Here is a 23,923-nt window from a genome sequence, read left to right on the forward strand (position 1 = left end):
TTTTGATTGGCAGAATCCCTCTCCTTGTAAAGTGATACTGCAGCGCGCGGGCTGCTGTCCATGGTGCTGAAATATCTTGTGCGAAAAATTGAGATAAAAACTTACCACTTTAATCAGGAAAAGTTATATATATATATATATATATGTAGATAGATAGATAGATATAGTGTGTATATTTTGTGTGTGTGTGTGTGTGTGAGAGAGAGAGAGAGAGAGAGAGAGAGAGAGAGAGAGCCGGGGTGGTGTGTGCTCAAAGATGCCGACAGACTTAACTTAAATGAAGTGGATGTGAAATGAAGAGTGAGAGAGGGGCTTTATGGTGCCTCGTCCCCTTTGGGGGACGATCGCGGCTCGGCTCTGTCTCGGATGAGCTCACTCTCCGGAGAGCCTGATGGCGGAGGCGTTCGGGGACTCGGGTCAACCGGTGTCAGCGACACTGGCGGAAAAATCCCGCGTCAGCAGTATGGAGCCGCGGAGCGTCTGCCCCCTCCATCTCTGCCTCAATCTGTCAACTGGAGAGAGAGAGATAGAGAGGGAGAGAGGGGGGGAGGGGAGGGAGAGAGAAGAGAGGGGGGAGAGAGGGGAGGGAGAGAGAGGGAGAGAGAGAGAGAGAGAGAGAGAGAGAGGGGGAGAGGGAGGGAGAGAGAGAGAGAGAGAGGAGGAGGGAGAGAGAGAGGAGAGAGAGAGACAGAGAGAGAGAGAGAGGGGAGAGAAGGAGAGAGAGAGAGGGAGGAGGAGAGAGGGAGAGAGAGGGACAGAGAAAGACAGATGGAGAGAGAGAGAGATAGGAGAGAGAGAGAGGGAGATCAGGGGAGAGAGAGACAGAGAGGGGGGAGAGAGGGGGCAGAAGATATAGAGAGAGAAAGAGAGACAAATAGAGAGCGAGAGTGGGGAGGATGAACTCCCGTGAAAAGGCAGGCCCTGCTTATGTCAGAGTCGATCAATGGGACGTCTCTCGGAGAACGGGCTTCATAAGTGCGCTATTCATATAGCAAAAACAAGCGGTCCCCTGTTACGATAATAGACAGAGGAAGTGTAAACACTGTGCAGTGTGCGTGAAATCAATGGGGGCCTGTGCCGACGCGGACTCCGACGCGCACGCCCCCGGCTGATAGAGGGCGTTTATTAGCCTGACAAGGCCGCATTCAGGGCCCTTTGTCGCGCTGTCATAATGGGCCCGATGCATCAGCGAGAGGTGCGTCTGGGCCCAGACTGAGCCACGCAAAGGGAGGCTCGTTCCAGGGGGCCCCCCCTAGTCCTCCCAGACGCACGTGCCTCACCTTTTGTCCCCGGTGTCGATTCGGCCCCCGTCCCTCAGTGGCACCAGCTGTTGCAGACGTCACTTACCCGGTGCCCTTCACCTTGGGCCTGCGATGGAGAATGATACATTGTTGTTGCCCCGCCCCCCCCGCACAACTGTAAATAAACAAATAAATTAAATTTTAAAAAAGTGTCTAGAAGGATCGTGTGTAGCCTGGATATATGAATTCTAAATTTATCGTTTGCCACAGTTCATGATTCCTCCTGTTAGGAAAAACAGCAAATAAAAACTTCAAGGCCCCATTAAATGTATTTATTTACGGAGAAACGTGAAAGCGTATAATTATCACATTTGTTTCTGAGCACACAGTGTGTCCAGCTAAATGCAGACTACTAAAAATACTGGACCACCGTCCTCGTTCTTTACTGATGGGTGAGAAATGGCAGCTACGCCCTTACTGCCATTTTGATGTTAGAACATGCCATAATTTTTTCATTAAAAATCATGTTTTATCTCTGTGTATTATAGATATTTTAACTTCCATCCCGGCCGGATTTCTTCATTCCAAAATGTCCGGTTAGTTTTTTCTTGCAATCTTCTTTCTTCCATAGATTGCGCATAAACAAAGAAAAGCCTAGTACTAATGTCTGCCTGTCAGTGTCCTCTTTGAAATGCAATATTTGCACACCTGCCCTGCGATAGATTGGCAGCCTGTCCAGGGTGTATTTCCACCTCTCGCCCAATGCACGCTGGGATAGGCTCCAGCGCGCCCCATGACCCGGAATAGGAATAAGCGGGTATAGATAATGAATGGGTGGATGGACGTATGGTCACCCAAACTAACAGACTGTAATATATAAAAGGGCAGAGATGCAAAAGAGCTTGTGGTGTGGTGTCAGTGAGATTCACTGTGTAGATCAGCACCATTGAAACACATAATAGCTTCAGGCCATTTTGTATCCAGATGATACGAAAAGCATGAAAAAGCAGGAGATTAACCTGAAAACACCCCCCGCCCCCCCCCCCTTAAAAATCTTTTTAAAAGTGTGGGAGCGCTCAGCAAGAGATCCTCCCACTGAATCTGGGCCTCTGGAGCTCTGGAGGGTAGAGGAGATGCAAACCCGCCACAGCGGTGTTCAGCGAGGCCTCTCCCTCCCAACGCACAGCGGGCTACCCTTCAGAACAGATCTGACAGACCAAAAAAAGGCAACGCCTGAGCTGATTGCTGATCAGCCTCGGCTGTGCGCGCCTCAGGTGGTTCCTGCAGGTCCCTCGGTAAGTGTGAGGGATGCTGGGATAGCGAAATAGAGATGGAAGATTAGTGCCCACGCTTTTGGCACAGAAACCAGAGGACAGGAGCTCCACCAATCGCAGAGTTGAAAGAAGGGGAAACGTTGAAAGAAGAAAGTGAACGCCGACGGTGATTGGTGGATACTTTCTTGCTATGTTTCCGGGAGCCCTTTCCTGCGTTCAAGACTATCGCCGGAATGTATATAACCAATCATAATTGGCTATATTCTATTCGTTGTCACCAATGTATACTGTGATCGGTGGAGAGTTCCTCTCTGGTTTCTTAGAGAAAAGGGAACAGAATGAGCAGGAGGTGGCAACGGGCCTCTCTATATCCCATCACCACTCCCCCCCACCCACACACACACACACACACACACAGATATCAGGTGGGCAGTGAACCTGCTTTTTTTTGGCTGTTCTGGTTAATGAGTGTGCATTCATAGAGAGTGGGAAGTGGAGCATGTTGCCAGCAGGACAGCTCTGGGCACTTTCCCGCTTGACTAAAATAGTGGGCAGCTCTAATTCCCCCCAGCTGGTACAGTGAAAATGTGTAGTAACCAATGAGACACGCAATATTTCACAATGATTACACGGTATCAGTGAAGTCTGGTGTGAGGAAATGGAATTATTACATTACAGGCATTTTAGTTGATGCACTTATCCAGAACAACTATGCATATGTTCTATAACGTATAGTTTTACATAGCATGCATTTATATATACTGAAGCGATGCAGGTTGAGTACCTTTCCCCAGGGTACAACGGCAGTGTCCAACCTGGGAATCAAACCTGTGACCTTCGACCTGTGACCTGTGACCTTTAAGTGACAACACCAGTTCCTCACCCATTATACTACGCTGCCATTATGGAACTGATGGGTTGCTCGCACTACAAAGACAAACTGGGTCCAGTGCGGGGATACACCGTAAACCCGTGCTGATGCAGACATAATAAATTTCCATCGTATATTCAAGCTTTGCTGGCTATTATTTGCAGAGGAGGTTCCGTGTCATTTAAGCTGCGACTGCTAAAATCGCTATAAAGCTAAGGAGGCACACTATCAAAGCGAAATGCAGCTGGCCAACCATCTGACGGATGACTATCACACCCGCCCAGCGACTAATACATGAAACATTTTGTGGTTTTCTATGTTCCCAATGTTTCTCTTAAAACCCATCCTTCATCTGGACTTCTTTGTTGTCACTGGATTAGCACTTATCTCACTAGAAACAGTCACTCACGTATAATCAGTTAAACGGATGGCAATAAAATGTTATGAGATTTTTCCCCCAAAAAGCATGCTAGATCTTTTGATGGACAGCATGTTGAATATAGTTCCTATTACTTTTTGTGTTTATTTTGCATATGTTCATTCATTTCATGTTCACAAATGATGATGTCACAGGCTTCATTATGTTTATTTGTGTTTCTGCGCTTCATTTGGATGGATATTGTAAAAAAATAAGGGAAATGCATTGGAATAATTTTGCTGAGGTCAGTGTTCAGATATTGTACTGATGTGTAAGACACCCTAGAACCAACATATAATCAGTGCTTCAAGTCATTGTTAATTTTATTTGGTGTTTCAAAACTTTTAATGAACAGAACAACTATTTCTTGTTTCCTGTGAAGATGAGGGATTCCTTCAGCTATTTCAGCCTGGATGTAAATCAGCCTAATTAAAACGAAAAGTTTCTGGTAGCAAACACAAGGCATAATTGCAATTGCACAAGTTTTCTGTCTCCAAGGCAATGTGGAGAACGGGATGCTTTCAGGGCCAGTGCATGCCTGACAGACTGTTGAAAAATAGTGGGGGAAAAGAGATGAATCAGAGAAATGCCTCCAAAAAAGCACAGAACCGAAAGACAGTATTATATTATGCGATTGCCTTTATTGATAAGTACAAAAAGGAAAGTGAAAATCTTCACAGTTAGTTATATTGATCGATGCATTTAATGGGTGATTGAGACCTGCTGGAGTTACATGTATTTTCTGTGGTATGTTCTCCCACTTGATTTATTGTTTTGTTGGACCGTTATCTTCTGAGGGCATGCATGAGCTTAATAAATATTATTTTACGCCCACTCCACTCCAAAGGGAAACTCTTCACGTCCATTACGTAGGTTTTCCTGCTGTGGATAGGTATCAAGGTCGGCCATTATCAAACATTTACCATGGCCGAGCAGAGCTGACAGTGTCGCCACGATCGTCAAAAGCAGTCAGTCAGATTTAGTATTTTAATTTTCTGCCAGCGGTCTAATGTTTCAGTCTCAACGAGGTAGTTTTAAATGTTCCCATCCGGACATAAAACAACTGGGCGGTTAGTGGTGGAGGAGCTCAACATGCTTTCATTTGGTCTTTGAAACAACTACGTTTTCACCTTTCTCTGCTTCCCGTGAAATGCAGAAGGACCTCTGACAAAATGCAATAAGAACCGCGGCGCATGCATTGTCAGAATGTCATGCAAATATCACCGTGTGTTGAATCTTGGCTGTCTTCAATTGCCTCTATTTTTGAAAGTCAGTGATATTTGGGGAAAGCAGTAACTGAGCTTTTGCGAAGGAAATTGCGTAACCCCTTGTCCTGTGGCTGAGTGTCTTAATGAAAGGCAGTTGGCAGTTGGCAGTTGACAAAAAAAAAAAAGAAAAAAGGCAGCTGGCTGCCACAGCTCTCAGTCTGAATCTGCCGCTCCAAGATAAACTAATGGAATCGCTGATTGGCTGAAAGGCACACTTCTGCGTGTGACCCCGGGCTCACACAAAGGTTTCGCAGGTGAGCAGATTGGAGGGAGTTTTAAGTGGTTTCTTTGTGCGACGTGTTTCTGTTCGATGTTGTCGCCGCCGAAGAAGAGGAAAATTATTCTGGGTTTTGAAGACATTGACCATGACAGGTGTCGCGCTCCGAGGATAATAAGATGATAAATTGGTTTGGATGACTTTGACACCGTCGTTCTCTTCCTCAGAAAAAGAAACATTAAATTGGCTAGGTTTAGTCATATCCCTGCGGCTGCTTTACTTACACTAAAAAAAACATTGCTTACATGTTTTACTTTACTTACATGACCAAAACATATACAGTGTCCTTATTATCATTACAAAATGAGTAGAACCTATTGTTTGGTTATCATGACCAATATTACTGTCCTGGGTCTTTTTTGTCCCGCAAAACACATATTTTCTTAATAATATAAATACAACTTTTATATTTGATCTAATAAATAGTGGAAATGTGGAAGATAGGTGAACTACATACCCAAATAACGATTAGCCATAGACATTTTCCCTTGAAGAACAAATGTGTAAAGTCGGAATTATGTGCAGGTAGAGAACTTGTCCGTTACTCCTGAATTAACCTGGTCTGACATTGGTAATTATTTGCCTGGCCCATAAAAGTCCACAGGCATTAACAGTAATACCACCTTGTTGGAACAGCTTGTGTTCAAGGTGTCCCGACAGTTTGCCATTACTTTCAGTCCGGTTTTACGTTAATGTTAAATGTGAGGAGCAGATTGAACACGCTTTCTGATTGGTGACCGGGGAACCGACAGGCTGTTTCTGAATCCCTGCTCAGTCACAACGATAAATAAAGGTCATTTCGAGCACCTCTCTGTCTCAGATGCAGTGAATGCGGTCCAGACCTTGAAAACGCGAGTCCTCCTCAAATGAGGATGAAGCCTGCCCATTCAAACTGTCTCACCCTGCAGAATTTATTAAACCTGCCAGCCAACTCTACGTTTAATTATGGCAAGATGTGCATCTGAAACCGGCGTGTGGCTCGTTCCCTCAGAAAAACAATGCTGTTTTCAGGACAGCAAAAAGTGATTTGTGCCCTTGCTTGTCTGCCGGTGACTAAACATGACCTTCTGATGACCTTGGCAATACATCACACATATCCCCATACAACTAGGACTATGTAATGGATGACAGTCACATTTGTTTGATTACATGTAGCAGATAGGTTGATGGGCAAGCAGGATACATCCAGTCAAAGACTGGAACGTGTTCTGTACACTCTAAAAATGGAAGGGTGGGGTTTCTGTTTTGAGTTGTGTGGCCTGGGAAAGCTTCTGTCGGGAATTACAGCTATGACCTTCTCCTGGTGCCATAAATTGGTCTGATGTGGACGTTTTCTTTCAAAGGCTGATATCTTATGCATTTTCCGCGGCGGACTGTTTTCCAGGAAGCTATGATGCTGGGCGTGTACGTCCTCGTGATCTTTCATAATGCCATTTTATATGCCAGTACATGACATATTTTTCCGACGCAATATTTTAGTTATTGTCAAGTTTTACTTATTTATTGCTTATTATTATTCAGGAAAATATAAATAATAATAAAATTCCTGAAGACGAGTGAATGAACCAATTATTATGTTCACCCTTTGGCATCTACTTTAGATTCACCTCTTTAAAAAAAAAAAAAAACCCAGGACAAAGTCATTGGACGAAGTGGCTGCGTTGTTCTCAGGGTCAGCCCCCTACATCAGCTCGGACGGAGGGTTCGGGGGCCGGTATGTCACCCGGGACAAAGAGGGGGCGAGGCGCAGTTTTAATTAAAGCTGGCAGATTTACCTTTTCCGCGGGAGGGCGTGGAACATGGCGGGCCGGGGCGCGGCGGCGGCCAGAGCGCGGGCAGTAAAAATGACTGATGCCGGGGGCCTGCGCCGGCTCTCATTTGCAAAAGATCGCTCTGAGGGATTGTGGGAGAAATGAGCGGCGGCGTTGGGAGTCTGTGCCGTAATGAGGAAAAATAGCGGCCGGGCGGCGTATCCCTCCCACCCCCCTCCCCCCACTCCGACGGATGGCTGGCACGCCGGGACGGTCCAAAAGTGGCACGCCAAGATGGCGCCTCTCCACCTCGCCCGGTAAATCAAGCGTGGGCCTGACATGGTCGCTGGGGCTTGAATAAAAGGGGTGGGGTGGCCATCGAAGCCCCCTCCCAGCCCGCCCCCCGCTCTCCAAAATGTCCGAGCCAGCTCACTGTCCTTATCCTCGGATGCCCTCACCCACCCTGTGAAGCTGTGACGGGCTTTTGTCTGTCTTTCCGGAATCACAGAATCACTTATATGGCCAGCGAAGTGGGCGGACATGTTTCCCGTTACCACGGGGACATGGAAAAGAGGTGCGTCTTCTTCAACACAACGATGGCGTGTCTGGTAAAGCCTAAAAAAAAAAAAAGAAAAAAAAAAAAACATTTTTAAATGCCCTTCCACCCTTGTGCTGTCAGTGAAGATCCCTTGGCATGCCGGGTCTGATGGGAGAAATACTCGCTTGTCAGGGGGGTGGAAAAGAATGGTTCTTCTTCTTCTTTGATTCTTTCTGTGTTTGGCGAATAATAGCCGAGGCATCGGTGACAGGCCCCGGCCGGCATTGGCTCTAATTGGGGGAAAATAAGGGTATCAAATGTCAAGTGGCGCTTCTGGCTGAAGGCTCTTGAGAGCTGTCAATCAACAAGCTTTTCCGCCGCTGCCGCCGCCCACGGGAGCAAGGGGCGAACGGGAGAGGGGTGCGAGGCACCATCCGAAATCGTTCCCGCGGCCGGTGTCAGCCGCCCCTCGGCCGGGTCACGGCGGTGAAAAGGACATGACAGAATTTCCCTTCAGGACAGAGAAAAAAAGGCTCTTAGATTTCCGCTGCTGAGTCTCAGCCTGCTGTGAAATGCACAAGGTGGTCATGGAATTATATTATATTATATTATATTATATTATATTATATTAAATTAACTAACCAAGACAGGCCTGAATCCCACCCAGGGCCTTTCTGTGTGGAGTTTGCATGTTCTCCCCGTGTCCGTGTGGGTTTCCTCCCACGGTCCAAAAACATGCAGGTTAGGCTATTTGGAGACTCTAAATTGAGTGTGTGAGGAAGCTCTGTAAGGAAGTAATACTTTAACTCCCACAAGAATTCAGTTTCAACTCTTGGAGAGAGTTTAAAGATCATCTCCTCGAAATGAGCTATTTTATTCGATAGTTATGCGTGTAGACTCAAACTGAGTTGATTCTAATTCCCATGGATTTTATTCCAAAAATAAAAATTTGCTGTGCAGCCAGAGTCTTCATGTGTGATTATATCAGCCTGTATTCCTCAGGTCATCCCCGCATTAGCTCACTCTCAGTCATTCTCCAGGTGCCTACGGGCTTCCAATTGTCATTAAGAGTTGTGGCTCTCAATGCTAGCTCTCCTGTAGCACTGTGTGTCTTTCAGTATGGAAAATATCTGCTGCCTCAAGTTGGAGAGCATACACTTCTGTTGCAATACTCCTAGCAGGTGCATGCATGCTAATATGAGATGCAGAATTCTAATGCTGTAATTCGAAATTATGAATTAAACAGTGTGGTGGGGGTGCGGGGGTTAACATTTTTATTACATAACCAGATGGCCCTATTGTCAGCAATTCATGTTTGTCTCCTGTAGGGGATACCATCACTTCAATATGTTTTTCTGTCATCAAAGACACTTGTATTATGTCAACAAATGATGTCGAAACTTCCTTTTTGGTCAGGTCACAGGAGGATATGCATTCCTTTACTTAACTAGATGTTTGATGCTTGAGTTTAAGGTTGAGTGCTAACGTTGGATTCTGTTTACACTGGAGTTCAACTGCACTTCATTTCCTTTTTACTTGAAAGGGAATGTCGTAGTTTAGTGTCACTTGTGACAGATGTGTTTGTTTTGCCTGAACTTTATTTTTCCCAAGTGTATATGATTATCAATGTCCAGTTTATTGCAAAAACATAAAACAGCTACTAAACAGGTGCTATTGCTTATAATTTGTAGCCTTTCTCAGTCGACAGTGTCCCAGACTCTAAACAATTGACTGCGTAAGCAAAATTTGCTGCAACAGATGTGACCGAATTTTGCTTTGAGAGGTCCATATGCTCCAAAGCTTCTTTGAAAAATAAACTGCTGGATGTGTTTCAAAGGAAACAAGCACAGATTGATGAGAAACAATAGAAATAATTGCTGAGAGTCAAAGAGAAACATAAAGATCTATGGATCTATGGTTTTAACTTTTAAAAATTATAAATATGGAAACATATGCTACTCAACTGAACTATGAACAAAATATCTGCACAGTAACCGAACTGCAACTGAAACTGTCTCAATTAAGCAAAGATAAGCATCCTTACTCTTATAAAACCACAAGACCTTTTATTACATAGAACAGCCTTTTATTTGTCAATATGTAAAATACACTTTTTCCTCATTGCACAAGCATGACATTACTGAGATTACAAGCATGATTACTGTTAAAATGATTGTTTATGCTGAACATTATCTGTGTGATAGACACCCTTGTACCTTGGCATTGTGATAGACATGCCTTGTACTGTACCTTGGCAGTGTGATAGACATGGCTTGCACATATGGTGATTCAGTTTACCAATAGATGAGTGAGGCTTCATTAAAACATCAGTGAGATTTGAACCATTAACCAAAGTCCATTTATATAGCCACTACTACTACTTTTTTTTTTTAAAACAGATGTTTGTCTCTCTGGATAAGTGCCTGTTCAATGACTAAATGTAAAATGGAATTTAATTTAAATCAAAAGCTAACATTGCTGGGATAGCCAAATTTTTTCTGGCAGCTCCTCAGTAAGACACATTGAATATTTTTAAAAAAGAGAAATAAGTGAAATTAGTAAAGCAGGATCAATGTGACGCAGATGCAGTGATATTAGTTGGGAGTGATATTAAAGCCTCTAATTGCCCCTGTGGGTTTCTTAGTCTTTAGAGCAGTCCGCACCGTTGAATTCAAAGGAGTCTTCAAGGACTAATATGGCTTTAACCCCTTTGCGCAGATGCCAGGTCTGGCCAATACTCACCCAGCGCTCAATAAAGACAAAGTCAGAGAACAAACTTTCTTACACTCAGGCTTTAGCCAGTTTCTGGCTTTGAAACTGACATTTCACCATCACCTGATAATATTAATAATAATATGTATTTATATAGCACCTTTCATACATAAAATGTAGCTCAATATGCTTTACATTCAGCACTAAGATCAAAGCAATTACAAAGAATGATGAATGATGTCTTCCTCGGAGTTGGAATTCACTTCCTGTTGAGTGAACAGGGGTTGGGCACCCCTGATGTAAACAGCAGTGGTTTATGTCAGGGGAGGGCAATGCTGGTCCTGGATGGTAGTGACGGTAGGTTATTTCCAGAGTAAAGCAATCTGCTTAGTTACCGTACTCTGTCCCCCTCATCTGTGGGTGAGTGCTCTGGCACACAATGGCTGTCATACATCACACAGGTGGGTGCCACACAGGTGGGTACTTAGCCCCCCCCCCCCAACCCCCAGCATCACTGCCTCACACCATTTTGTCTTACACACCAAGTCGTACAGGTGGGAAGACCGATGGATTTTTCTTTTCGCGCCCCGCGGTTGGTACGTGAGCCTTGAATTCAGACCTCAGGTCTTTTGCCTTAGGGCAACCCAAAACAAACCGGCAATGGGAAAGGCTTTGGAAGAGGCTGACCGACGGCTCAGACTTCCGATGCCGAGCCTTCCGGGTCCTTCGGCGTTCCTGGAACGGCCGGCGGGCGGGAGCGGGGAATATCGATGCGGAGCAGATCAGCTGCTGCCGTTTCTTCGGCAACTCTTCCCGCCTTTTTTTAAATTTAATTTAATTTTTTTAATTCCTTTTCTTGTTGTTGCCGCCATCGCACCATGACAAGAGCACAGCCCGGCGTGTATAGCGCTACGAGCCCTTTCTTCTTCCTCTCAACGGCAGTGACAGAACTCCATTTTTACCGTCGTGACGGCGTGCTCTCACCCTGGAGATCGAACTAGAAGCGTTCATGTTGCTGCGCGCTATGATGACAAGGGACACAGGTACGAAGACACTGGCGCCTGAAACCCTACCTTCAGCATTTATTTAGTTTTTTTTTTTTTCGCTTTTACTCACAGTGAAATGCCAGTATTGGTTTTTAAACCTCTTTATTTTACAGTTTGGTTCAGCGGTTCTCAATTTACCCGCGAAACCGTGTGAGGAAAATACTGAACACTGGCGTTTTTAGGTTGAAATTCATGAGACATTTTGATTGAAAGGGGGCCTGGGAACTATTTGACCTTATTGTGCAATTAAGGATTTCTTGAACTTTGCTGTTCAAGCTTTATACGTATCAGTGGCTAACATGATAGATGGACGTTAGTCTTGTGCAAGCTGTACATGCCAACAATCTAACTAGTGAGATAGCAAGCCACTCACCTCAAGCAGCAATCAGTCTCCAGTCTCACCCCACAAAACACAAGGACATAATAATCACACTTTGAAGCAGACTCAGTGCTCCGTTTGTACCAAGAGCAAGGATTTCTTAAAGAGTAAAGATCTTTCAGATTTACACCATTACGTGCATCTGTTTTGTTGGCTACAGCCGTGATAAGTCCACTCAAGATAGTATAAAGCATTTAAAAACGCACATTAGCTGCAAATCCACAACAGCACTACAGTCAGTCTGGCTTCATTCAGATTTCCTCCCCCCACCCCCCCCACCCCTAAACTGTACTCGAGTGGTGGTGCCGTGGTTTCCGCCCACACAACTGTTCGGCCTCCGTAGCTCTGAGACTGCCCGGATCTGCGAGCGCGCACACAGGATTCGTCAACCAGTCCGAGTTAACGAGTGCAAACGAGCCAATCAGCGTGACGTTTGTGATGTTTTTTTGTTTCCAATTTGCTTGCTTGCAAGGTTTGTCGCCTCAAACCTTCAAAGGAGAGCTCCTGTGGGTAAATGTAGCGGTTTTGAATTCACTGGGGCCGTTGCGAGTTTGGGCAGCACCGACCATATTGATGCCCTCTTTAGCCTGCCAGTTCACGGGCAGGGGGCACCGGGCACAGTTTTACTGGGGCACTGAGCATCCTGAGCACGCTGGCGAGGCAGCCAGCCAGCCAGCCAGCCAGCCGTCCGTGGCAGCGGGCGCGCCACCGCGCTAGCTGAGACGACACGAAGCAGAGATGACTGAAAAGGCCTTAAAAACACGATCCGTCCATTTCCGCGAAGCGCGCGGCGGTCGGATGAAGATCCCTGTCAGGGCTTTAAAAAGAAGTTAAATTGATTTTCTGAAAGGATTACCGCGCTCCTGTTTCCCCTCAGACAGACGGGGCCTCCAGTTCCAGGCGATTCGTATCTTCGAAAGCGGTTTGCTGTTTGTCTTTCGTTGGAATTATTAATAATCAACGCGGGGCTGTTTCTTTCATGTCTTCCCGCCGCTCTGTGGGGTAGGCCGCGCGGCTCGGAGATTACGCCCCGTGTGGTCGGCAGTGGTATTACGAGACCTCTTTGGCACTGTGACGCCTTGGCTACCGCAACCACCCCCCCCCCCCCAGCCCCCCGCCCCCCAAAGAAAAGCATCTCCTTCGCCAAGAGGGAGGCAGACACTGGTGGCACTAGAATATGAATATGCCCTGGAACTATGTGAAGAAAAGAAGATAAATAACTAACATCTATATATTGGTAGGTCAAAATAATTTTAAAAAAGTGGTTCCAATCTGGGAGTTCAATGAAAGCATTCATCAATCTGTTCTGATCACACATTATGAACCTCTTCACATTTGTTTTTTTGCGCTGCAATATTTAGCATTCAGTTTGGAGTCAGTGAGGGGAAGGAAATGACCGGGTAGTTTTTTTGCGAACCCGAAAACGTGACCTCGTGTATTCCACACTCTTTCTTGCGGTGCGACTAATTCTTTAAAACCTTGCAGGGAGGACCGCGTGTTATTGAATAACAATTGTGTCTCTCCCCGGTCATTTTATCGAACACCTGTTTAAAAATAAACGGACGATTTGAGTCATCAGCTCTTGGCGGAGATTAGAAAGCGGTCTCACGTTTTTGAGGGAAAATGGGAAGCCTCAGCAATTTACTGAAGGGCCAATTTAGTAAGACCTTTAGCATGTGCAAACACTTATAGGGCACACAAAACGAAGGACGCAACAAGTGGTTGAAGCTAAACAAATACCATGACCAATCATTGGACATGTCATTAGTTCGGCGTATGCTAAGAGGTTTTGTACCTGCCGAAATGCTTGTCTTGTTTGTGGCGCGTCCTGCATATGAAAATCTATTTGAGTGGACTGTGCTGGAAAAGTCATACGATAACTGAAGGTGCCGACAAAATTATAAAACGCTGTGGATTCAACCCTCCCTCTTAACGGTCAGCGTATTTCTTTAAAATTGCAGGTTTCAAAATAGCTCCCACGGGCAGACCAAGAAAACAGAAAATGGCATCTAATTTCGAAAGCACTTGTGCTCTCCTGAAATCGTTGAAGCTTTATTTATTTATCTATCCAATTATTTATTTATTTATTTGATGTTTGGGTTAAATGGACAGAAGCCTTGTATTCACGAAGAGTAATGTGCGCTCTTCACAAAGATAAATGGAGTTATCAGGCAGGGCGGAGGGTAATGGGTTTAGGCAGCCGTTGTGTTTCGAAGTTTGCGAGAACGAGCTTAGCCATGTAGAACTGTCAGCGAAGGAAATACCCCCCCCCCCCCCCCCACCTTGTTCTACAGGGGCTGAGGCTTCTGTGCTTCAGTGCACATTCAGAGCCAATTAAATTGCCCACAGGTCAATCAGTAATGAAAACTTGGTGTTACAGAGAAGCTAAAGAGGAAATAATGCTTTTGCCAAAGCATAATATTTCCATTAAGCGCAGATAAGAACATGGAACATTTAAGAACACAAATGGAATTCTAGGTTAATTAAGTCTCGGCCCAATAGTTTTTTTTTGTTTTGTTTTTTTCTCCCAAAGGTATACAGCCTTATTCGTTCTGGTACAATATTGATTCTTAATTTCTTCAGCAAGCCGCTAAAGGGCCTGCCGTCTACAGTAATGGGTGTCGTTAACGCTTTCAGTTGATCTGTTCCTGTGACAGAACAGTACAAAGATGGAACATTCCGGAAGGTGCGCTAAGATCATTTAGAACCACATTTAGATTTTAGTATCCGCATGTGCGCCTCTTCATCCACCATATTTCCTCCCGCACCCCATGCAAAGAACACTTCTACAGAGGCACAGTCAGTCCTCCCCAGCATTTGGCTACAAACCATAAACATTATCAAAAAATATTAAGAAATAAATACTTTAACTGTTCATTTTAAAGCCGCCATTCAATGAAACACATCTCATTGTAGACCATACTCAACAGTCCCCACAACACAGCTCAGAAAAAAGTATTTTATTAGTACATCTTTTTAGTAGCATTTTACCTTTCAGTAGAGCATCCTTTTGTTTTGCCTTTGGAGAGTCTTTATTTACTTTTCATAGGAACCCGAGGGCAGTTACCACTGCATCCTTAACCTGTGATCCGACGCACCATTTCTCTTTCCTAAATACCTCTAATGTTCAGCCATAGCATTGCTTTTCTTTCCACGGGAAAGTAAATCTTTCCAGTCTCGCTTAATTCTGACCTCGTAAAAAGAAAAAAATATAGACATTGCTCTTACAGTCTCTGTACACTGAAACCCTGAACTGGGCTTACGCAAATGTAATGAATCCTGTCAAGGTACTGTGCTTCGGAGAGTACCGCATTTTCTTCAAAAAAATGGGATCGCAGAGCTGCATGATCTTGAAGAGCACTCTGGGGGATTAGCAACACAATGCTTGTAACAGGATGCTTGTAGATGCCCACGTGCATTCTGGGTAGCGCTATTGTTCGTCAAAAGGAAGAACCGTGGAGCAAATGGCCTGTCGGTGGGGCATTCACTCCATAGCAACATGCAATGTGCCTCTCATAGTCAAAGGGCTATTGTTTAATTGAGCCTTCTTATCAATAAATTCAATTCAATGAAAGGGGAAAAAAATCTGTTACATGCCAGACATAATGTGTGGTTCTTGTAATTTTTTGTGCCTCAAGGGTGAGCTCTCTCGGCTTCCGAATAAGCCGGTTGCTATGGTAGGAGAAAAATATCAGCACGGAAAACAGTCGGGTGCTACTACGAATGGTGTTGGTAATTACATACAATCTATAAACGATCTAGATGCCATGCTAGCTGAAACACAATAGCATTTCATGTTCTGCATTTTTCAACCGTTCGGTTGTTCTGACATGTATGAGCTCAGTTTGCTTGGGAAAGCCTGATTGGCTTGCCAAAACTGCATTTGCAAAGAAAAGAGCCAACACTTTAATGAGAGTCGACGTTAGGGACAATTAAATCTAGACTATTGTTGTATCTTTACATTAGCTACACATATTATTTGGTTATTATCGATACAGATGAATTTACCAAACAGATAACAATAAAACAATGAGAATTTATTAAAGATATAGTTATTTGTTTCAACATTTCATAACTTCATCTGAACTTCATATTTAAAAAAAAACTATTTTCTCCCTTCATGGCACAAAGACAGCACTGCTATTATATAAGTACATTTTCCTACATTTCACAAATGACAATAGTATCTCCTACTATTCACAAACCAACCTTGTGGAATTATAGGCCCGTGTACCCATCGCCGAAGCACATCAGATAAAGCACGATGGCCCGTGTGTTTAAAGAAGACACCGTTTCCATTACCTCCCAATTATTTTTTCAATTTACATAACAATGCTCCTCTGCCACTCCGGCGCGGTTCTATTTGCGGGCCAGCTGCCGGTTATCTGCGCGAACGTGCGCCACTTCGTTTCGGCTCAACCCAGAGGAGGCGAAGGCATGAATACATTTGCTCTCCGCCTGTCTTTGTTTCAGAATTATGAAGGCCATTATGAGCCAGTAATGCTCATCAACGGTAGCGGCCCGCTTGCCGAAGACAAATCGCCCGCCCCCCAACCCCCCAACCCCCCAACCCCCCTCGCCTCCAAAGTTGGGCGAGCGGATCGCGGAATCGTTCCGGGGAAATTCGCGGGTGGCGGTTCGGTCGGGGGGGCTGTGATAAATGGCCGGGTCTGGCTTGACAGCGCTTCATGCCTCCAAAAGCTAAACTAAGCGTGCAGATGAGACTGGGGATAAATTTCGTGGAATTGCCCCCCCCCCCATCACCCCCCCCTTCTGGATTTCTTCCTCCCCGTGCTACGCCGCTTCGCGGGTTCCTCCGCCATTAGACGGTTATGATCTGTCGTCAGGGGCGATGGAGGGTCCCAGGTGAAAACACAGAACCTTTTCTTCCCCACATCCAACTGCACCTCTAATGGTGCTTGTCCCCATGAAGTGCCCGGCGCACCTGGCACGGCGAGTTTATTTCACGTCCCAGCTGTGGCCAGCCAGCCAGCGGGGGAAAAAAGCGAAAGCTGGAACTACAGCTCTAACGGCGTCTTCTCGCCGCGAGCGTGCGCGGCGTCGTTGCCCTTAGCGATATTGCTGCGCTACCTGTTTGAGTGAGGGGTGGATTCACTCTCATCATCGCTACTAATGTTTCAAGTTTGATTAAAATCCACTGCCTACTTTTTAATTACTAGAAAAGTAATTTCTCTGCAAGAAGAATTCAAAAAAAAAAAAATCCTCCCGGCTCTTTTTCAGTATCGTGACACAATTATAGCTTTGGAGGACAATGTGTGGTGTGAGGTTGTAAATTGTGTGTAAATTTTATAACATTTAATTAAGCTCCAATTCACCGGGCCACTTTTTCTTTTTTCTTTTTATCATTCATGAGCATTCACCAATTTTGGTTGAATCGGGTATATTTGGTTGTACTGAAATGGCAGCGTAGTATAAAGGAAGCTTAACACAGATTTACAGTATGCCTGTAAATTAATAGATTCGACCCGTAGTTTTATGAAGCTATCTATTTATTTACATTGACTTCATTTATGCCGTGCTGGACTAATTAGTGCAGTGCTATTGATCTTCTGAAATAAGTCCACCCGACAAATCACGTCAAAGCCATGGCAACTTTAACACAAAGTCTAATTTTCAGTGTTAAAACAATTGCACCAGAGTACATTGTAGTTTGATAGAGTAAATGTGCACCCCATAGCCTTGAATATTAGTGCCATGAATCTTACAGTGTTTGGCCAGGTCCCCTTGAAAAAGAGACGACAATCTCAATGTGAATCTCTTGAATGAATGAATGAATGAATGAATGGATAAATGCATGGATGGAAGAATGAATTGATAAATAAATAGGTAAGCATTTTCTGGTTGCTAAAGTTTTCACTGGGCAAAGTTCAGCACAGGTTAGGGCCGGGATGTGCGGTCCGTCTCGTGGGTCACCCCCATCGGTCGCGCTCGGACATGCAGCCACCCCCCGCCTGTCGCTCGAGGCTTCGTCCCTTAAGGCGCGCCCCCCCACAGGAGGACCGTCCCGTTGTCTCCATTGCCCGCTGCCAGTGCCGCTGTCCCTGTGCCAGAGGCGTCCGACAGATTGCCTGCGATGAATTAAATATCAACCCGTGCATGCAGATGTGAAGCGCCCTCGATACGTCTCCCTGCAATTATCAGCTCGGCGGTCGTGGTAGATTATTAATACTCCCCGCTCCGGCGCTTCCGCGTTGGTTCTGATTCTAGACTCTTCCGTGGACTCTTCCACCATCTGCTTCCATCTCTGCTGGTTCGACGAGCCGCGTAGCCCAAAATGGTCTGAGAGCAGACTGCTGCTTTTTTCCTTTGACTGGTCTCCATTGGGGAACATCTTGTTTGGCTGTTTATGGAACCCTCTATGGTACCGTAGGTGTGAAAAGTTTAAAAACCTCCCAGGTTGAACCATTTTTGCCTGACAAAGAAACCCTGAACTAGACAAGCTTGCTCTACCGAGACACAGAGGAGGCTTTTGGAATCCGTTCTGCTGCGAGTGTTCCCATTGGCATCGTAGCTTTGCAGATGTGTGGAATATTACCTTTAAGCTCCTCTGTTTGTTACAGGGTTTGACGGCCAGACTACTCAGATATCTATGGTAGCCAGAAGGGATCTTGTGCCACAGGCATTTATGGATTTGAAAATGACTCTCAAAGAAATGCATGCATGAGAAATATTTGCCTTGTTATATGATGTATATGTTCATGAATACAATGTCAGAATATAAAGTAACACAATGCAATTGCCCTCGTATAAGAAGTGTTAACTGCAGCAAGAATATTTCAATGTTGCCACAATCTGAAATCTGAATTAAGTAATACCTAACAGACTGGGCATTCATTAGTGAAATACACTCTATATACGATTGCTATTTTTACTAGTATAAGCCAGAGGCTGGTACACATTTGGAGCTCGCTAAAGATGAATAGGTGATAATCTCATTGTTCTCCTACAATGCCTGTCCTCGCTCAATCTCAGTACCTTTTAATAGGTAAAAAAGCGTCTTCTAATTTATAGTTCTGTTTTTAATGAGCTATCCACACAGTAATTTAAATCACACTTGTGTTAAGTGATTGCTTGGTCTGGGAATGGGCTGTTTTTCAGATGCCAAAGACAATGGCCTTCTGAGAGAGACGGCTTGGGCTCTGTTGATTAAGATAAGATTTTTAATCTGACAAGCTATTGTTCCATCACTTGACAATTTTCTGTCTCTTTATTTCAGAAAGAGTGAACTTTTATAGCGGTATAGGAGTGTGTATACCACATTATATATCTACAAGAGAGTGGAAAGTTGAAAACTAGTCTCAGTGTGCTATGTTTATTATTATCATACGTATCACTTATAGTTATGTCTTTCTTTTCCTCTTAAGAGCGGGTGGCTGCTGAGGTTGTTAGGCCTGAAAGCGGTTGACAGTTGCTATCATTTGCAACTGCCGTTTGACGCACGTTGGCAGTTTGTGAAATAGTGCCATCTTCTCGAGCGCTCGTCGATGCACCTCGCTTCCAGTCGCAATTTAATTTGTGAGTACCTGTTGGAAGTGGAGAGATTTTTTTTTTTCTCTGTCTGGAATAATAATCCTTTTAGAGCCACGCTTTGAAAACTCCACGGGGTGTGTGTGTGTGTGTGTGGGAGGAGGCCCGAGGTTCTGGTTTCTCTGGCATCTGAGAGCCACAGAGCTGGAGAGGTAGGCGCTGGTCTCTCTAATGACTCTCCACAGGGGCTTTTATTGATCTGCGCTCGGGCGGACGGCAAAAGGGTTAATCTTTTGGGAAGCGTGACGGTGGCCTAACACCACTGTTCCCGCTCCGTCCAAAACTGAACGCGTGCCGCTGCACCACCCGCGCGAAAGCGACGTTTACGGACGGCGGTACGGCGTCCCGTTACCGACGGGACGGTTTTTTTTGGGCACCGCGGACGAAGCGTAAATGGGAGGCAGCACCGCAGCGCCGAGCCAATTAGAAGACGAAAGTGCGGGGGCAGCCGTAGACGCTGGGGGGGGGGTGGGGGGTTTGTTTTTGTGTGATCAGCCTTCTCCGGACCTCATGCCGCGCTGGACAAGGGTCGTAAAGATTTTCAGAAGGATCCCGCTGCGTTGGAGGGGAGTAGCCTTTGGAGCGAGCGTACAGTTAATGGACTGTTGGACTGCCGGGGAAACTGATGGTGTTGTGCTCTGTGGAGTCACGTAAAGGGTGAACAGCTTGGTTTCCCCTGCCTTCTGACCCATAAGCCTGTGCTCCGAGCTCACGCCAACAGTTCACACCTGCACAGGAAGTACTTCCTCTCAAAGCACAACATTTCTTGCCTCACCTTTCCGACAGTGCTAGGTACGTGGTTCTTAGACGTGGATCCAATCAACATTTTCCTCAAACCAGCGCTGTCCAATCTTATCTGAAGCGCAGCGACACCTGCTTCTACAAATTAGCAGATCGTTGGTCTTCGATCAAGGCCTTGAAAAACCTTGAAAAGTAGAATCAAGTTTCTTAATGTTGGGCTTAAACAAAAACAACAGGAACCTGCACCCACACCAGCCCTTTTTCGATAAGGTTGGGCACCCCCAGGGCCACACTGGGAGCCAAATTTGGCTCACCCTGGCCAGCCCTACCTCATTAATCGGGGGTGGGATTTCTGATCGTGGACTGCTGTGCGTGAGATCAGGGACTGTGGGGATTTCAAACTGCTGGGAGGGGGGGAAGGCATAGGGGGCTATTGTGGATTGCAATCACAGCCCAAAAGTGGCCCAGCCACCCAAAAGTGGACCCCAGCCCTTCTGGTATCAGCCTGAATCCTAGAGATGGCCAGTCCATTCATGATCACCACTGCCCTGGACTTCCCTAGTGCTAGTTTTGTACTTGTATTTTTTCTTCAAACACATTTTAATTTCACTTTCACGCACTTTCATATCTGTGTTGCTGACGAAAAATTAACAACTTGTATTTAACTTTGCACCAGAACACTGCAGCACCAACCCTACCACTGACACTTATTAACACGCTAAATAATAAAATGAACAGGACATTCTTTGAGCACCCGATACCGTGTCATACGCTTAATGATGGGAGAGTCTCTGAAATTCATTATGACTGATGTTTATTATTCATAAGAGCCGCTGAATTATTTATGGTGTGTGTAAAAATGATTTGCCATACGATTGATAGCAAAACTGCTTCCAACAGTCCCGTGTTCTGCTACAGTTTTTACGATGACTGCTTTCCACCTGCAAATTCTACCTAGTAAATGGCACGAGTGCAAATCCCCCAAATGGGTCAATTAAATTTTCTCTTGACATATACATGAACATCATCCAATTAAAATTACAGTGTATCTCTCTAATTATATTATGCATGCATGTTGTATGTTCATAAAATCATACAATTAAAAAAAGAAAGAAATATTGTACTCATTTTTGCCTGAAAGTTAGTTGTACTTTGGGAGATGTTGTCCACGGAGCAAGTGCATATTTAATGATATACACAAACAACACGTTTCTATGTTTAGAGCTTTGGGGTATTTTCAGCAAACCTCTGAAATCCCTTTTCTTTCATAAACAAGGCGTTGCTAATTTCGTATCAAATTTTTATGGTCGAATAACATTTTTATTACCAAAGATGTCTTTAGTATGCATGCGGATGCTTTGCGTCTTAATTAACTTGTCATTAACAATCAGTCAATCATGCCGTAAATCAAATTTAATTTGGATTAGCACCATTCACGGTGGAGCTGTCACAGCTGATCTCCTATTCACGTCTTCCTTTGCCGTGAGTCACTCATTAGAAAACATCATCAGCTCTTTTGGGCATTTTGAATTAATTTAGCACAAACAAGTCAAAGATAGGAGATCTGATTTAGAAAAAAACTCCAATAACAGGCTACTTGTAATACACAGCTTGTTTTCCACAAGCTAATGTGTTCCTGGTGGCGAGGCATAAACAGAAGAGGAGAGAATGTAAAACATTACATCTCAAAGCTGTACCTTCATATTGTTTCATCCTTGCCTCATAACTTTGGTGTAAATTGGTGTAAATTGATTCCGCCATTCCGCATTGGTTGAAACAAACATTCAAGATACATAATACAGTACACCATTGTACAATATTATAATTAATCATGAAACACAATAAATTTATATATTAGGATTCTGTGACAAAGTATACTATGTTTTAAATTGCCATTGTAGCATTGCAGTTGATGTTGTGGTCTCGAAAGTTTAGGTTTAAATAGTTTCAAGCTTCCTTATTTATAATGCTTATATATCCACGTAAAAATAATCCTTCTTTTTCGTCACCTGACCTGGAATGACGTAAGGCCTCAGTCATCAGAGCAGGTTGAAACCAGCTGGCCTGCACGACTGTCAGTTGTGAACATGCTGTAGTAAACTGTCAAACTTTATTAAAAGATTCCTCTGACTCTACCGAAACTAAATAAATAAATAGGCATTTTTCAGGATACGTTTTGTCCCCTTCAGGCAACGTTGTAGTTATGGATAACCTTTAAGGGCGAGGTCTCTGTTCCTGAAGCGAATGCTTGTCGGCGATTTGAACCACTGCACGGCCCTCTGGGTTTTGCAGTCAAACAGAACTGCCTGTGGCTCAAAGCTTTTAAATGCTGCAGCACGGGGCGAGGCGAGCCTTTCAGGTGTGTTGCAATGAAACCACCCCCTCCCCCCCCCCTCCAGCTAATGATAAACGAAGCCATTTGTAATTTTTTTTTTCGGTCATGGTTTGCTGCATTGTGTACCTACACCTCGGCATGATTGGTGCTTTATTTTTAGATGACTGGGAACAATGGGGTGGACTTTAATGAATGGGACTCTTTTCGGCAAGTGACAGGGGTGGAATCAGCAGAAGAGTAGGCCGCATTCTCAGACAGTTCTCCCCCCACCCCTCCCCACATCCTCTGGGATTCCTTCTGAGTCCAAGCAACAATAAATAACCTCTATGAAAATTTTTTTTCCTGTTCTGAGTCCTAGATTATGTGTAGTATAGTCATGTATGTAATATCATCTGATTTAATGTGGCAAGAACTTAAAAAAGCTGCTATACTATAGATGACAAGAGGAGAAGCTGGTTTCATTTTACTCTGAAAGACTTAAAGAGAGAGAGAGAGAGAGATAGAGAGAGAGATTATTGTTATTTCAGCAATATTCTCAACAACAACAAAAAAGTTTAGAGATTGTCTAAGAATCCATTTTCATTTTCATTATAGTGGCTTGTTTTATGTTCATGTAATTTGCATAATACTCAGCATTATCATTATATATAATGCATATAAAAACATGCTCAAACTTGAACAAAAAGGGTTATTAAAAAATAAACAAATTCACTGCCACATTCAATATTATGATCCTTGACTGTGCTTGTAAAAAAAAACATAAAAAGAACTGAGTGCTCTTGTATGTTGCATCTTCATCTAGCACAGCGATGCTACTTTAAAAAAAAAAACAGTGGACTATCATCACAGCATAAGCCAAGATTTACGCGTAGATTTGAACGGGGTGTGTAAACAGACGCAAAATCACTTTAATCTACGTCATCACACAGTACAATTTCCCCTACAAAGCACGCCCTGGGACACTTCACAGAACAGCATGAAGGCGGCGAAATGAAACATGAACTTTACACACACGGGCTGCTCGTTGTCTCTCTGCTGAAAACCAGGAAGCATTTTCCCCTCTCAGCTCAGTTTTTTTTCTCTTTGTTTTTGTTTGCCGTAGTTAGACTCATTCTTGCAAAGCTATTGTGCTTCCCCAAAGGGAAGTAATAAGTTCCAGACTTAAATCCTTGCTAATTAAGAATACTTCTTTTTAAAATAAAAAAAAAAAGTCTTGACAGTTCTTGAACAAAATCGCATACCGTGATTCATCCATCCCATTTTAACATTTTTTCAAGTCTCTCTGTTGGTTAATGCCCCTCTTCACCATCGCTGATTACTGAGAGGGCAATTTTCTGTGTCCGCTTTCCCCTGTCCTTTCTCCAATAAGAATATTTAATATGCTCCTTAGCTTCTTCCCCCATACCTGCCCTTACTTCTTTCTGTATCAGAACAGCAGGTGAAGTGACAGAGAACACACCTGGCTTCTCTCTCACTGATTACATCACACAGCGTACAGAGCTCCATCTAACTAATGCACTCTTT

General features: G+C 44.3%; 1 protein-coding gene across 3 annotated transcripts in view; it reads left to right on the top strand.

The window, feature by feature from the left end:
* tnr (tenascin R (restrictin, janusin)) overlaps nt 1-23,923 on the top strand; it is a 177,871-nt gene that overhangs the window by 51,939 nt on the left and 102,009 nt on the right. The gene's annotated exons all lie outside the window — the stretch shown is intronic.

Source organism: Anguilla rostrata, chromosome 6, assembly GCF_018555375.3.
Source record: "Anguilla rostrata isolate EN2019 chromosome 6, ASM1855537v3, whole genome shotgun sequence".
In the NCBI taxonomy this organism is placed as follows: Eukaryota; Metazoa; Chordata; class Actinopteri; order Anguilliformes; family Anguillidae; genus Anguilla; species Anguilla rostrata.